We start from the raw sequence: 14,682 nt of genomic DNA on the forward strand, positions 1-14,682 counted from the left end.
TACAAATACAATTTGGATGATTTTGTCAACTTCGGGGTCAACTTTTAAATAAAATAAAGTTAATTCAAATCGATAAGAACTCTGTGCAATCAAAAAGTTGCCTTTCATTTCTCAACTTAGGAATCTGAAGTGTCAAATGAGTGTCAAAGTAAACAAACAAACAAAAAAAATAAGCATTTAATGGCTATTGCTTAAAAATTGAAATTACACATCCATAAAGTGTTAATTCTCTTGGTCTGTCTGAATCGGCTCCTTTCATTTTGGCAAACAGGTTTTTATTTTCAATAGCTTGCCATTGTATGAAGATCTTTGTAGGAATGAATGGAATTAAGAAATTGCATCTCATTTTAGACATAACAAATGCAAAGTTGTAAATACTTGGAAATTCAATGCTCCAGCCCTGGACAACAGTCACAGTGGATTATGTGGCCCTAAGAGAAAAATAACTTCCCAAATCACGCTTTTATTTTCATTAATCTGTTAAAAAAAAACTTCACTTATCCACTGCATATCATTTTATCATCACAGCCAGTTCAATGTCTTTGATGAGTACAATCATAAACAGCCAAACTTTTAGTTTCAGAATATTATTTTATTACATCCTTTATCCATTGGTTATGGTTGTGATTCCTGTTTTGACCACTTGTCTTTTTTCATCTTTTGAGACAGAACTAACAAAAACTATGTTTTTTTAATCACATAATAATTTTAGTGAAGTTCAGGCTACAAAATGTGGTGCTCGTTCATCTATAAAAATAATAGTTAATAGCTGCTGAAGCAATAAACAGTAAAAACATACATATCAGTTAAACAGAAGGTTTGTGTCCAGATTGGCTCATTGCAACATCTACACAGCAGGAGTCCTTGGAGTCACATGCAATGGAAACAACTGGAAAGGTTTTTTTCATGTCTTTTCATGAGCTCACAAGCAGCACCTTCCCTCACCTCTCTTATTTACATTTACACATCATTACACTGGCCCGGCTCCTCACCCTCCAGTTGTTTTCAGGTTAGAACCTCTCCATGCTGAAAGATGCTGTTCTTAGCACACCTGAGACTACACATGCAAGTTCACATGTACATTTCTTTCACCACATGTGTGTTTGTGAATGTGTCAGGTGGTATTTTACATCCTGGAAATAAACTTCTCCAGTTACATCAGTAACGAAGTGTGACTAAAGCCCAAAACCTTCCATGATAGCGATGCATTACAAAATGGAATGTGCAAAGAGCATTTACACAGAGCAACAATTTGATAGAAAAGTACAGCAGTCAACAAAACTGTAAAATCAATTTATTCTTCCGCTTTCAGGGATTTAGTTTTTCATGCTGCATTGTTTTTATGTCGGAAAGATGTACATATGCACATGCACATGTTTGATATTCACTTTAGTTTAAATATCCTATTTATTTGTAAATAAATAGGATAGAAAATAAATTATTTTCAGCATTCTTGGTGTCATGAATTCTACTTAAATGTGCTGAACAAATAAAATTTCCTTGCATACAACACATTTTCTTCTTACCTGGAAGCGATGGGTTGACGTTGGTTGGTTTCGACTTACGCAGAAGAGTTTGGTCACACAGCTGAACAATACCTGCACACAATGTCACAATATTTGGGAGAAATTACACAAGGCTTTTGTGAACAAACTGCAGCTTTAATGCAGCCATTACTTCTGAAAAAAAAAAAAAAGAAAAAGAAACTTAACGGAACAGAAACATGATTCCTACAAGTAACACAGCTGGTCTCTTTCAAATCAGTCTGAACTCCCTCACACATTTACTGTAGCCACTTAATCCTGTTCAAGGTTACAGAGGAGCTGAAGTCCATACTAGCATTCAACAGATGACGCAGTGCACACCCGGAACATCTCAAGGCCAGCAACCACGCATGCTAGCACCAACTGCAATGCAGAATCAACAATTAGCCTAACAGGGATATTTTGCGTGCTTTTGGAGTAAATCACAATATCAAGAGAAAAAAAACGATTGCAGATTTTTGGATTCCAAGTTCTTTAGAAAGGATAAAGTGAGTGAAGGGTCAAGTCTAACAGATTCCCACCTGTGGAGTTGGAAAAATAAACTCAACTCTAAATTCCTTCAATAACCGTAACTCTCTGGGCGGGTCCATTTCTTCATCTCTAAGAAAACACAGCTTTAGAAAAACTGTAATTCACATTGGATTCATTTTGCACAGCGTTGCTTTTTATTGCCATCCTATAAACCAGTTCAGTATGTGTGTGTGTGTGTGTGTGCGTGTGTGTGTGTGTGTGTGTGTGTGTGTGTGTGTGCGCGTGCGTGCGTGTCTGTGTGAGTCGCGTGCCTGTCTGTGGTCTGTTGCTAAAGTACTAGCCTGTAGTCAGAACCACAATTTGACAAAGGGGTTAATTCACACTAGGTGTTAAAATGAGCAGATTTTACATAAATCAAAGCCTCCACAGATTTTAATACATCGGTGAAACCAAAACTAGTTAAGGGGGAAAAAAGAAAAGCCATACATTTACCCTTGTAAAAGTGTCATCCAGTTAACGACGAAGAAAATGACACTAGTAATTGCTGCGGGTCAAAAATGTCCAGGATAATGACTCTTTTAGCTCACATAGTTGCAATGAAATCTAATCCTGGGAGTCATAAAACCTGCCACGCTTTAATAATCACCACACAGAACACGAACCTTGAGTAAATTAAGACAAAATACTGATTAATTTTAAAACTGTTACACTTATTTAAAAAAAAAGAACATAAGTTAGAAAAGATAACAACTGACACTTGACTTCAAGAAGAAAGGGAGATTTACTGGATAAGATTAAATACCCAGATTCATCTTGGCAGCAGTTCTGCTCCAAGGACAGAGAACATTTGTTTAAAAGAGGGTGAACTCAGACTGTATATCAACCTAGACTAATGTAAAACTTGAAGATATCAGTATCAAGGAAAATTATTACATAGGGTTAGACTGAGGGTATCTACCAGGTCCTGTGTGACACAGAAACGAACAAGTCAATCTTTGTTTATACAAGAAGATCTCAAACAAAGTAATTCTATATGTTTACTGCTTAACCTGAACTGACCAGCAGAGAAAAGTAACACACAGACAGAAAATGTCTTGCCAAAAGGCTACACTGAAAAGTAATAGAAACACAAGTAAGATAATGTCATAAAACTTTTTTTACTTTTTACTTTAACCATAAACAGCTGATATAAACAACCTTTGGAACCAGCTGCGGTACCAAATGTGTTGGTTAGCTTTGTCTGATCCGAGTTGCGGGGATGGCAGAAAATGCCACTATAGGTATCGGCTTACAGGTCGGCCTTCAGGAGCAGACATGTCATGGCTGTATCCCAAACAGTTGGTTCTTTCAAAAAGGATCAGGGAGACAGATTACTACCCCAATCCTTTCTTTCACTTAGTTACTTCAATCTGTCAACTCGCTTTCCGCTTTACAATAGGCAACAAAAACATGGGCGGATCGGGTGACTGGAGAAATCCAACAGCTAGCAATGAAAACTCATGTGCAGATATTCTAAAGGCACATACATCCTTCAAAGTGTTTCATGATCTATTGTGATACAAGATGATGCACCAGTAATTAAATTTGGCTAATATAAGAGTATATTAGATACACTCATGTTAGTTGCAGACTGAAACTTGTGGATACAGACAAGTATAAAAAAAACAAAAAAACAAAACAATCGCAAGGTGTAAGTTAATCGTCAACACATGGAGCTAATGATTGGGATAAACACTAAACCCAGTTATGCTTATGTTGGAAGCGTCATGTTTAAATCCCCATTTCAGCCTGGCAATAAAAACAAAATTATGACCCCTGATCAGAAAAAATTGACTGTTATTTTGTATTTCTGGTACAAAATAGCTTTTGCAGCAGGTAGATTATGCAAAGTTAACTTTTTTGAGCTTTAAATCATGTCAGAATGTCATTCCTTCATCAAACACACACCCAGAGTGTGGCTTTGATTCATTGATGGATGTTTGAGGAATCCTTGAATCTCCCATGGCAGCAATGCCTTAACGTCTGCTAATACAATGCACCACCTATTTAGTCAAAGCTCCTTCTTGGAGCGGCTGTCTTCAGCCAAGCTCCAGCCACACAGAGCACCTCTCCCCGACATCCCTCCCACACAACTCCTCCAGACTAGTGGCAGCAGCAATTCCCAAACAACTTTTGAATTTATGTGTCTGTTGAGCTCATCAGACAAACTACAACACTCCAAACAAAGACTGTAAACTACATCATTGGAAAGCACGTAGAAGGATGGTTGTGATGACGTGCTGGAGGGAGAGTGCTGGAAAGAGTAGTTTTTTTTTTTTTTTTTAAGAGACAGAGACCAGCTTCAAGGTGTCCGATACAGCTATGTGTGAAAGTCAAATTTACCTCCCTCCTGCAACCCTTTAAATCAATATGGTAGTAAACTTTTTCACTATGCAGCAATAGTACTTTGAGATTTGGCTGTAAATTACCAAAATGTTCTCAGCTAGATACAATTACACATTATGATTTCCCATAAACCTTTGCCAGTGTGTGTATTTTTCCTCTCTTGTAGGGCGGGCAGCTCCTAAATTCTTGTTTGGTTTGTGAGCAATCCAATGAGGTCTAGATTTGCTTATAAGTCTCACTGAAGGTTTATGAGAATGTTTCTTTTTTTTCTTTTGGAAAAAAAAAAACAAAAACAAAAAAACTTAAAAATTATAATGCACTGAAATGTTTATTATCACCAGAACAATAGAAGCATTGCCTTCAGAGCAGTTTTATGCTGAAAATTACTTTCATAAGCAAACACTGCTGATATTATTGTCTAGCAATTTTAAAATGGATTTCTTGTCTCAGTGGCATAACAGGAGGGAGATATTTTTCATATATGGTTTTTTTTTTTGTTTTTTTTTCCCAGAAGCTGAAATAATGTTTAGTTTTTAACACTGCATCCTGGACCTGATCCAGCGCTCAACAACTCAGGGTTTCCATGGTGACCGTATCAATCTCAACAACATATTATGGCACCTGGCTATAACTCTGACAGCACTGCTATAGTTAGTCTCAAAGTAGTGTGTGAAAAGTTGATTTGTTCTGCATTTTTGGGGTAAAAAGGCAGATGATTTGTGTCAAATCATCTGCCTAATGAATGGTGATGTGTTGCTTTTTGATACCACCATGTTGTCAAACAATTAAAAGAGATGGATAGAAGGATGGAGAGAACAGTACAAGTGATGAATAGTGGACAATTTCCTGATAAAGTTACAGTGAATGTAAGAAATAAGCATAAACATGATTTTTGCTTTTTGTAAGCAACACTTTTACTCCTATCTTTTAAAACCTACCATTACCCAGGGTATATAATTAATGTAGATACAACTAAGATACAACTTGACCAATTTTCTGCTCCAAGATTCCTGCCGCAGTCTTAGGGATATCCTTTTTGTACTAAAGTTTTCTAATTCCTCATTTGTTTTAACTGTTTAAGCTTTTGACACAAGACATCTCGTTGAGATACGAGGTCTCAATTTCCAAACTGACCCATTTCAGACAAACAAGTAAGAGAAGAGATTCTGTGCAATTTAAGACATGCACACGTGTGACGCAATCCTTCAACTTAGTGCAAATATACGTGTTCTTTTCCATACTAAGACAGAGTTGACCTTATTTAGATGTCAATAATGACTTACTGCAGCTTTATTGCAGCCCTTACTAAAAACACCAAAGCTCAGTCTACGATCTGCCATTCCTGTAAAAAGTCTCATGCAGCTCATCTTCATTCACACACCGTGTGACTCTCATTCACAAATCTTGTTTGACACACACAACACACTAGCCGTAATGCAGTAGAAAATGTGCAGTTGTGACATTAGATTCAGTTGCAATTGTTGTCCATGCCGCAAATGTTAAGAGTTTTTGTGGTTCTGTCGACCACTAGGTCCATGGAGCATCCTCAAGTTGCTGAGCTTTTTGTGGCAACAAATATATGCCTAATTCAGTCTAATTTATTGAGGCTGTAATTATTATAAGTCAATGTAAAGGGAAAAGCACCTAACATGGATTACAACAGCAAAATTAATGCATATATAATATTGTAAAATTCAGAATGATCATTGGTCCTCCATTCTTATTTTTTTTGTATTTTTTCCTCATTCTCAGTCCTGTCCAGTGAAACAGTCCTGCCTCAGAAGCTTTAGGAAATTCTAGAAAACCATTACAAGAAAACACATGATCAAATTCATGTGAGCCTGTAAATAGCTAAATGACTGAACAGAAGATTGATTCATGCTTTTGGGTAATGTGGCAGTCACTCAGCATACCTGGCCTTTTACCCTGCACTCACACATAACATCACTGAGGAACTTCTGTTAGCTGGTTTCTCACTCTTGCTCACTCTCTCACGCACACACAAACTCACCAGAACACACACATAGACCCCACCCACACTGTAAAAAAACACACACACAAGCAATCATACAAGTTGAATTTATATGGCATGTCACCTCGCAGTGCAGCCGGTGCCGAATGTCCAGACTGTGGAACCCCAACACGCTGCAGTTCTCACAAATACTAAATCAACATTGTACCAAAACTGAAGAAAGCTCAATTTAAAGTGAGATGGGGGAGCAGCATATAGATCATTTCAAATTTATGAACTGAAGTTCAATCATTGCGGGATGAGTGGCTTATTTGTATCTAAGTACAGACATTAAACTGGGTCTGTTCTCTTTAAATCTATATTGTGTCTAGTTCTGACAGACAATGTCAATGTAAAACATCCAAGTTTTGCATTTCAACCAGACAAGACTCTGTAAGAGTAAATTCTGCCCTTCGATCTTTTAAAATATACTAAAAGACCCTGAAAAGTCAAAATGTTAATATTTATAAAGCAAGAGAAGACACCATTTAAGTTTCTAAGCTTAAGTTGTTTTCACACAAAAATGGACCTGCTCATTTAAATTCACCCATAAAACTAAAACATTAGAGGACTCTGGTGTAGAGGCGGAGCAAGGGCCCAAAAACAGAGGCTAGTCCTCATTGCATCTGTCCAGGGCTTGACTCCTGACCCTGAGACCTTTCCTGCATGTCTGACCCCTGCTTCTCTATTTGCCTATTTTCTGTCTGGTGACTGTCAACAAAGGTCTCTAATGCTGAAAAATGATGTTTAGAAAAATAAAAAATAATAAATGCTACACCAATGCTGGGTAATTTCAAACTTAGAACATTTACCTTGACTTTATAACAAAAACTGTAACATGTCTCTACATTGCTGAAAAGTATTTATAAAACAACTTTTATCAATGAGAGTAAAAAGAAAATCTTTAAACATAAACCCCTAAATAATTCTTATATGCTTTATATGCTTATGAAGTGCTTCTCCCACCGTAGTAACTTTACATTTCATGATAAAACCACAAAGCCTACATAAATAACTCATTTACTCTTTGGGTTATGTTTGGTCATCAGTTTTGTCCCTGTCACATATCTAATAAATAAGCAATTCAATATGCCATTACCGAATATTGCTATTTATTTTCAACCCTTTGCTTCTGTCAGTCAGCGTCAAAGCATCTGCAGACCACCCCTGCTGGCGCTGAAGGCCAGATAAGGTTGACTGTTTTAGACTAATTTTGTCTGACATGCACTTGTCAGGGACTGATGTGATTTGTTTGACCACCCAACACGCCTTGAGGTGTAAAAAACAGTACAGTATGGAGCCATGAAGCAGCAACAGGTGTTTGTCTTATCGCATGCATGCTTTGAAACTTAAAACAAAGAAACTAATTATTATACTTACTAGTTTAACAAACCTTACCCACTTGTTTGCTCTGGGTAAGGTTTATAAATGCATTTTTGCATTTGTAAGATGTAAAGTACAAAACTTAAACTTTTTTTTTTTTCATTTAATGTTATGTAGGACTGCAAGATACATTTTCATCTTGTTTTTGACAGTATTGTATTTTTTACTCTAACTGCCTTTATACTAATCAAGTTAAGCATTTATTTACCTATTTAAAAATTTCAGTGGACTTTTTAAAAGAATTAAAAATATTTTGGAATTTATATAAACAGCGGTATATAAAAGTGCTACAAGTTTTAATTTTTACATTTTAGTTTTAACTATCACATAGTGCCTTAAAGATCTTAGTCACTCAGAGATTCAAAAATGACTCAAAAATGTTTAAGCTTCACTAAGAATGTGAGATTTCACAATCCATTTGTGGAAAAATGTTCATTACATATAGGACAGCCATTATTTTGCTTTTAATCTATTCTTTTTGCCATTTTAATTACTAATTTTATTCATATATCAGTTTTACTGTTCAAGAGTCTCAAAAGTGTTTTGTAAAGATTTTAATATTCCACAATAGTTGATCATAAAACATTTAAATTTAATGATTTTCGGGGAAAAAAAACATGAAAAATCGTCTCAAGGTATTGAAAGGTTAAATTGTTGACATTTTAGACATTTTATCCTCATTGACAGGATGCTATTTAGTGTGTTTAATAGCACATAGACAATCAGACAACATTATTGCAAAAATAATTTGAACTCTAAAATGGAAAATAGGTTTTTGTTCCTCAGGAAAATTGTGATTTTATGGGTGTTTCATTGTGTAGTTCTTGACATCTTCAACCAGATGAGTGTGTTCTGCTCGATGAACTGTGATGTGGGAGTGTTTCTACTTGCAAAGGAACAGGCTGACTGATGGAGTTGGATGTCTCAAAGATCAAAACATCATCTGCTCATGAAACTTGAGCCGCTTTGCTAGAAGATACTTTTCTGTCTTTGTCTTTTGTTCTCTTTTTGGTAATGGCTCAAAAGCAACAAACACATTGATACACAGTACCACATCAAAGCATACTAAGTGTGACATCACAAGCTCCTTTTTTAGGGAATCACAAACGGTTTTATTTTTCCAAGATAAAATTTATGTCTATTGTTTGAAACTGTCTGTATTAACCTTTTAACACAATGCAAACTCAGTTTTATAATAAACTTTTGCACTGACAGTTTTAAAACAAAACATCTAATTTAAGGTTGATTTCTATGAAAAATGCCTGTTTAGTAAAAATCTAAACCAGCGGTTAATAACAATGCTAGTGTTTTGCCGCAGAACAACGTGGCAGCTTATCTTTAAGGCTACGTTTGCACGAGACCGCTGTCTGGAAACTGCCAGCATTTTCTGAAGTTGATTGAGGGAAAAGTTACACATTTATACTGTGAAGATGACCAGGCCAGGGCACTAGATGGCCCTGTGATTTTAGCATGACATTTAAAAGTACATGCACGTCTGTGGCTTAGCTTCTTCCTCACAAGCTTCCTGTCATGATCCGTGTTTCTGTGTATTTATTTTAAGGTTTTTCTGTGTTCAGTTTCTGTCCTGAGTCTCTGTTGTTTCTGCGTCTTCCCCGTTGATTGCTTCCCAGGTGTGTCTCATTCCTTGATTACCCTCCCTGTGTATTTAGTCCCACCTGTTGTCTTGGTCTCTTGTCGGGTCCTCGTCTACTGTCGTCTTTGTCAGTGTCAGTCTGTCCGTCGTCACAGTAGAACTGATTAAGTCCTGTGTCGGCTTCAGCAATTGTTTTCAGTCTTCTGTGTATCAGTGCTACCGGTAATTAGCTGTGTGCTATACAGCTATATATATGCCGCCTGTATTGGACTGTTTGAGCTTCATCATTAAATTCATCATCATCACCACTATTTGGGTCTCGGCGTCAATCCTCACCACAACCACCCACAAATCCTACAAATCCTGACACTTCCAGCTTGTTTAGAAAACGGTAACAACAAACGGCAACAAGAAAAACTATGGCCTCGCATATATATAAAAAAAGAAAGCAATGCAGACACTTCAGCAGAGAGAAGGGAAGCAGCAGATCCCTGCACACATGCCAAACCTATTCAGATTAAAAGCAGTCAGTTCACCTTGAGAATGCCTTTTAGCCACAGACTGTCCACAGTCCTCCAGATTAGCCTTAATTTCCTGCTGTACAAGTCATACTATATATTGAGAGCAACTTCTCATCCTTAATTAGATGTACCAGCACTGGGTCACAAAAAAGATTTGACCTAAGAATTCACAGAGAGGAACGAATGTTATTTTTGATGTGCTCTATAAAGTGGCCTACAGGTGCAAACACTTAGCAAATGGCTAAGAACGCGCTGTAAACATGATTGACATAATTTCCAAAGCACAAAAGCAAGAACAAATACTGCAAACGGAAACCTTTGCAATCACAGAATATTGAAGCAAAACCTAAACACAACAAAACAGATGCAAACAAAAATACTACAACCACAGGAAATACAAGCAAAAGGGGAAAAAAACTCAAATAGCAAAAACTGCAAATATGAAAAGATTGGTCCAGACCACTGGGGGGAGTGTGGTACAGGTACAACTACATATTGTAGTAGACTGCGTGTTTGAAAAAATCATAGAGCATAACCCATTTTCTTCCTTCCTCCAACTTCTTCTGGGCATCCCATTAAATCATGACATCCCATCTTTACCACTTAGATATTGATATAGGCTTGGTAGCCAACCAGGCAGTGTCCACAAACTCAGACAGTGGCTGCAGAAGAATATATATCCAACTTCCTGAAGGCATTAAATATGATCTATATTCTATAGTCATTAACAACTAGACAGGAAGAAGGGCAGAAAGAAGGGGAAGACCTTCAGCAAATGGCCTAGAGCCGGGAATCGATCTAGGGACATCTGTGTTAAGGACCATAGCCACTGCATATGGTGTACCTGAACCATGTGCTGCCCATAACTATACATTTCCATGGGATAACTGGGTCTCAGTGTTATTTTACACATTATACAGGGTTGTATTATGATGAGGCATAAATACATGATCAGCATAGGCAGTTCCACTGGTTTATGCCAATGGAGTCAAAATATGTGTTACATTTTCTGACATGTTTTGTCTCCGTGTTTGCACTGCAATAGCTCATCTGGTGGATCGGACCACACAAGTTAGCTTTTGCTCCCCACTTGTGGCACAGAGCAGCACACATGACTCTAAAGCCAATTCACCACTGCTCCCTCTTTGGTTCACATTTGATAGAAACGAGCATTGCAGACTGACTAAGCCACAAGAGCTGCAGTTATTGGAAATGCTCTGATACAGTAATCCAGGCATCACAGTTTGGCCCTCATTAAACTTTGTCAAATCCTTTTCACATTTTCCTGGTTTTAACAGATCATCTTTGAGGACAAAATCTTCGATAGCTGCCAAATATATTTGCCTGCAACCAGGTGCTGACATTAGAATAGTGTAAATGTACTTTTATTATTGGCGAGCAAAAATTATCCTAAAACAGAAAGTGAAAAAGAAACATTTCTAAGATAAAACTTATTCAAAATTAATAGATATGTTTGACCTTGATACTTTCAGAAAGCATCTCGGCCTTTTTTGTACTCATACAGTTAAGCCCAGAACATTGGCCCTTTCTGTATGACCGCGTTAACGTAGTGGTGTTGTTTTTTGCTACCATCAGATGTTTCAAGATTCTTTTCGATATGACTATGATGACGTCTCGGACTCTACCAACAAAAAAATATAAGTTGTCATAGAAACATTTAAGAGTTGAACAACTCTTGTGTAACTTCCAACTTACACATTTTCAGACAACAAAGGACAGCCTATTTGGGTGGATTTTGCCCACCTCCCTGCCTTTTCCCCTCCAGGTGGCTGCAGGCCTCGTAAATGGCTCCAGACACGAGGACTCTGCCCACCATCTGACAGTAATTAGAACATAGTCTTGCTTAATGGAGGTAGAGCCTGAGCACTCAATTGCTGCAAAACACCTTGATGTGCAGCAAAAACTAAGCATACCACCCACAAGTTTCTATATTGAGGTCACAATTGCTAATGAACAGCGAACGCTCTGCCATATAATTCGTGTGGTATACAGGAATAGAGATATGGATTAAAGAAATATGAAATATAATTAGTGAAGGAAACATAGGCGCATGCATTAGACATATTTATTCAGACATAAATCCTAAATAAAAGCCATGTGCTAGTGTCACATAAGCAAACTGATATATTTATTAGCAGAGTCTATATTAGCATTCTTTGGAAGCCATATTAGTTTTCATTGTCCATGTGCTTTCTTTTGTCTTTGTCTTGTCATTCAGACACACACACACACACACACACACACACACACACCTCGTTCTCTCCCTGCTCCCTCTCCTCTGCTCTGACATCTGATAGTGATTATAACGCAGCCTCAAAAAACACAACTCGCTTAACTCTGCTTTATTAACTGACTCGGTACTTCTGGTAAAATTTGTACATGTAGAGTCAAATGAAACACTCTTTGGCCCCTGGAGGGTCTCTCATGGCAAAAAGAAAGACACAGGAGCACATGTCAGAGACACATGCACTCTTTACCTCCTTCCACCCTTATGTGGCCATTTCAAATCAGACCCTCATCCTGTCTACCCCCTCCCTGACTCCGTCTCCAGTCCCCTGGAACAGAACAGTCACGGCTGTGTGCACTGCTGATTAGCTAGAACCTGAACCGAGGGGAAACACTAGAAAGCCCAGTGTTCTTTATTGTGTTTCCCCTTTGGACAAAGGGAGTCTCTGACAACTTGGCTTTCGTCGTACTATTACCTTATCTTTTACTAATGTAACCCCAACATTAGGGCAGCTTTTGTTGCTACAAAGATACCTCTTTCCCGAACCGACCAAAATGAAATGGAGTAAAGTAGATTTGAACACAATTACAGAAAGGAGAGGAATTTAAATGAAGTTTGCAAGAATTAGAGGAGCATGTAAGGTTGTGTACTGTCTAGAATTGCAATTTGGGGAGTGTAATGTGGTAATGGGAGGGAATGCAATCAAAGGTGTATGTCTGAACTTATTTGCTGTACCCAAGTCCTTAATCCGATGTGATAAAATATTTTAATATAAGCCTACCTAAATAACTTTTAACCAAATGTGCAGACATAACATGCAGCTTTTAAAGTTTAAGGACTGAGCTGTCACACCTACAAGGTAACCACCTCTTGTCAATTTGAATTTGATTAGCATCAAATCTGATCTGGTGCCTTAAAACACAGAGTATTTTCTATAAAGGCATGTTGTCTGTTAATTAAGCTGTTATGACAGTGAGCTTGACAACAGCTGAAGCTCCACCATTTCACATTTTTTATTTCTTTTCAGAGGACTTTCATTCAGCGACTTTAGTCTCTTTGTCCTCTAATCACCTCATCTTCACAGAGGATGTCAGCTGTCACACCAGAGACAATGAAGAGCTGGATTTATTGTATACCAACAACAAGGAGTCATATAGATCATCACCTATCCCTTCTCTGAGGTCCTCAGATCACATCTTGGTTCATTCCCACCCTGTTTGTAAACCTTTTGTACATAGAGAACCAGCTGTGACATGAACAGTGAAGAGATGGTCAGTGGAGACAGACTCTTTCAGCTCCTATGTGTGGGAAGGGCCGTGTTCCTCATGGGAAGGACATCGACAGCACCACTAACTGCATCACGGACTAAATTAACTTTCGTGTGGACAACACCATGCCCATCAGGAAGGTATGGTGTTTCTCCAACAGTAAGCCCTGGATAAACCCTGACATAAAGAATCTTCTTAAGGAAAAGAAGAGAGCCTTTTGAACAGGAAACAAGGAGAAGTTGAGAGCTGTACAGAAGGAACTGAGAAAGAAAATTAGATATGGAAAAAAACATTGCAGAAAGAAGGTGGATGGAAGAAAGATGGGCTAGATGCAGCAGAGTAACATCTGTGGGATTGGGAAGAGCCTGGAAACCGTCTCTGGGAACAAACCAAGCCCGCACGCCCTAGGAGACTTGATGTGGGTGAACGACTTCAACCAGTTCTTTAACAGGTTGGATCAGTCACCAACCCCACCTTCAGCTCAGTCTTCCCTGCTGTTACCTCCACCCTCTGTGACTGCCTCTTTTCACGACTTCACACCTCTCAGCTCTCAGCCAAAACATCTCATTTTGAAAGAGATGTTTTGGCATAGCTTCTCTCTTCCACCTCCCTCTTGTCCCTTTCTACAATCTACAAAGTCACCTGCAAAAGATCATGGTGTGAAAGACTGCAAGTCCAGATAGCATTTGCTCCAGGCTCCTGAGGTGCTGCACAGGTAAGCAATGTGAAGGTTATGGTCTGTAGCATTATCACTGTTGGGCAATGTCTCCCACACCATCCAGGAAGCCATTGCTGAAACGGAGAGCTTCTTTAGTAACAGACTGCTACATCCTAGGTGCACATAAGAGCTTTATCATAGATCCTTCCTCCCAGCAGCTGTCAGACTACAACCACTGCTCCCAACAAACTCAAAATCTATTTACACACAGGCTGGTACTTGTAGGAGTGTGATGCTGGTGCTGCTTATGTAGCTATTGACTATTCACTAAATATACCGTGAATAAGCATTCACGCACTAAGCATTAAGTATAGTTCTTAAATTAGTCTTTGCTAAAGAGAGCTTTAATAAAAATAGAAAAAAAATTGACTCACCCACAAAGCTTGTGAATGTGCATCTCTACCCAAAAGACTAATTTCATCAAGATGGAATCTCTGATTTTTTCCCCTCAGGTAGCTGAGCTGACATGGTTCATGGGGGCTCCGCTTGTAAAAACACTGCTCCTCCCATATCACTTTTAAAATGGAAGCAGGTGATAC

The 14,682-nt window shown here is 38.2% G+C and overlaps 1 protein-coding gene across 2 annotated transcripts in view; it reads right to left on the reverse strand.

Moving 5' to 3' along the window:
- The window catches only part of bmpr1ba (bone morphogenetic protein receptor, type IBa), a 69,137-nt gene that overhangs the window by 48,108 nt on the left and 6,347 nt on the right, over positions 1–14,682 (reverse strand). The window contains exon 2 of one of the 2 annotated variants that reach the window (XM_007548029.2): positions 1,527–1,598. The exons of the other annotated variant lie outside the window; for it this stretch is intronic. The gene's annotated coding sequence lies outside the window, so the exon portion shown is untranslated. The remainder of the gene's footprint in view (positions 1–1,526; positions 1,599–14,682) is intronic. 2 annotated transcript variants of the gene reach the window in all.

The sequence above is a fragment of the Poecilia formosa genome, unplaced genomic scaffold (genome assembly GCF_000485575.1).
Source record: "Poecilia formosa unplaced genomic scaffold, Poecilia_formosa-5.1.2 Scaffold25, whole genome shotgun sequence".
Taxonomy (NCBI): Eukaryota; Metazoa; Chordata; class Actinopteri; order Cyprinodontiformes; family Poeciliidae; genus Poecilia; species Poecilia formosa.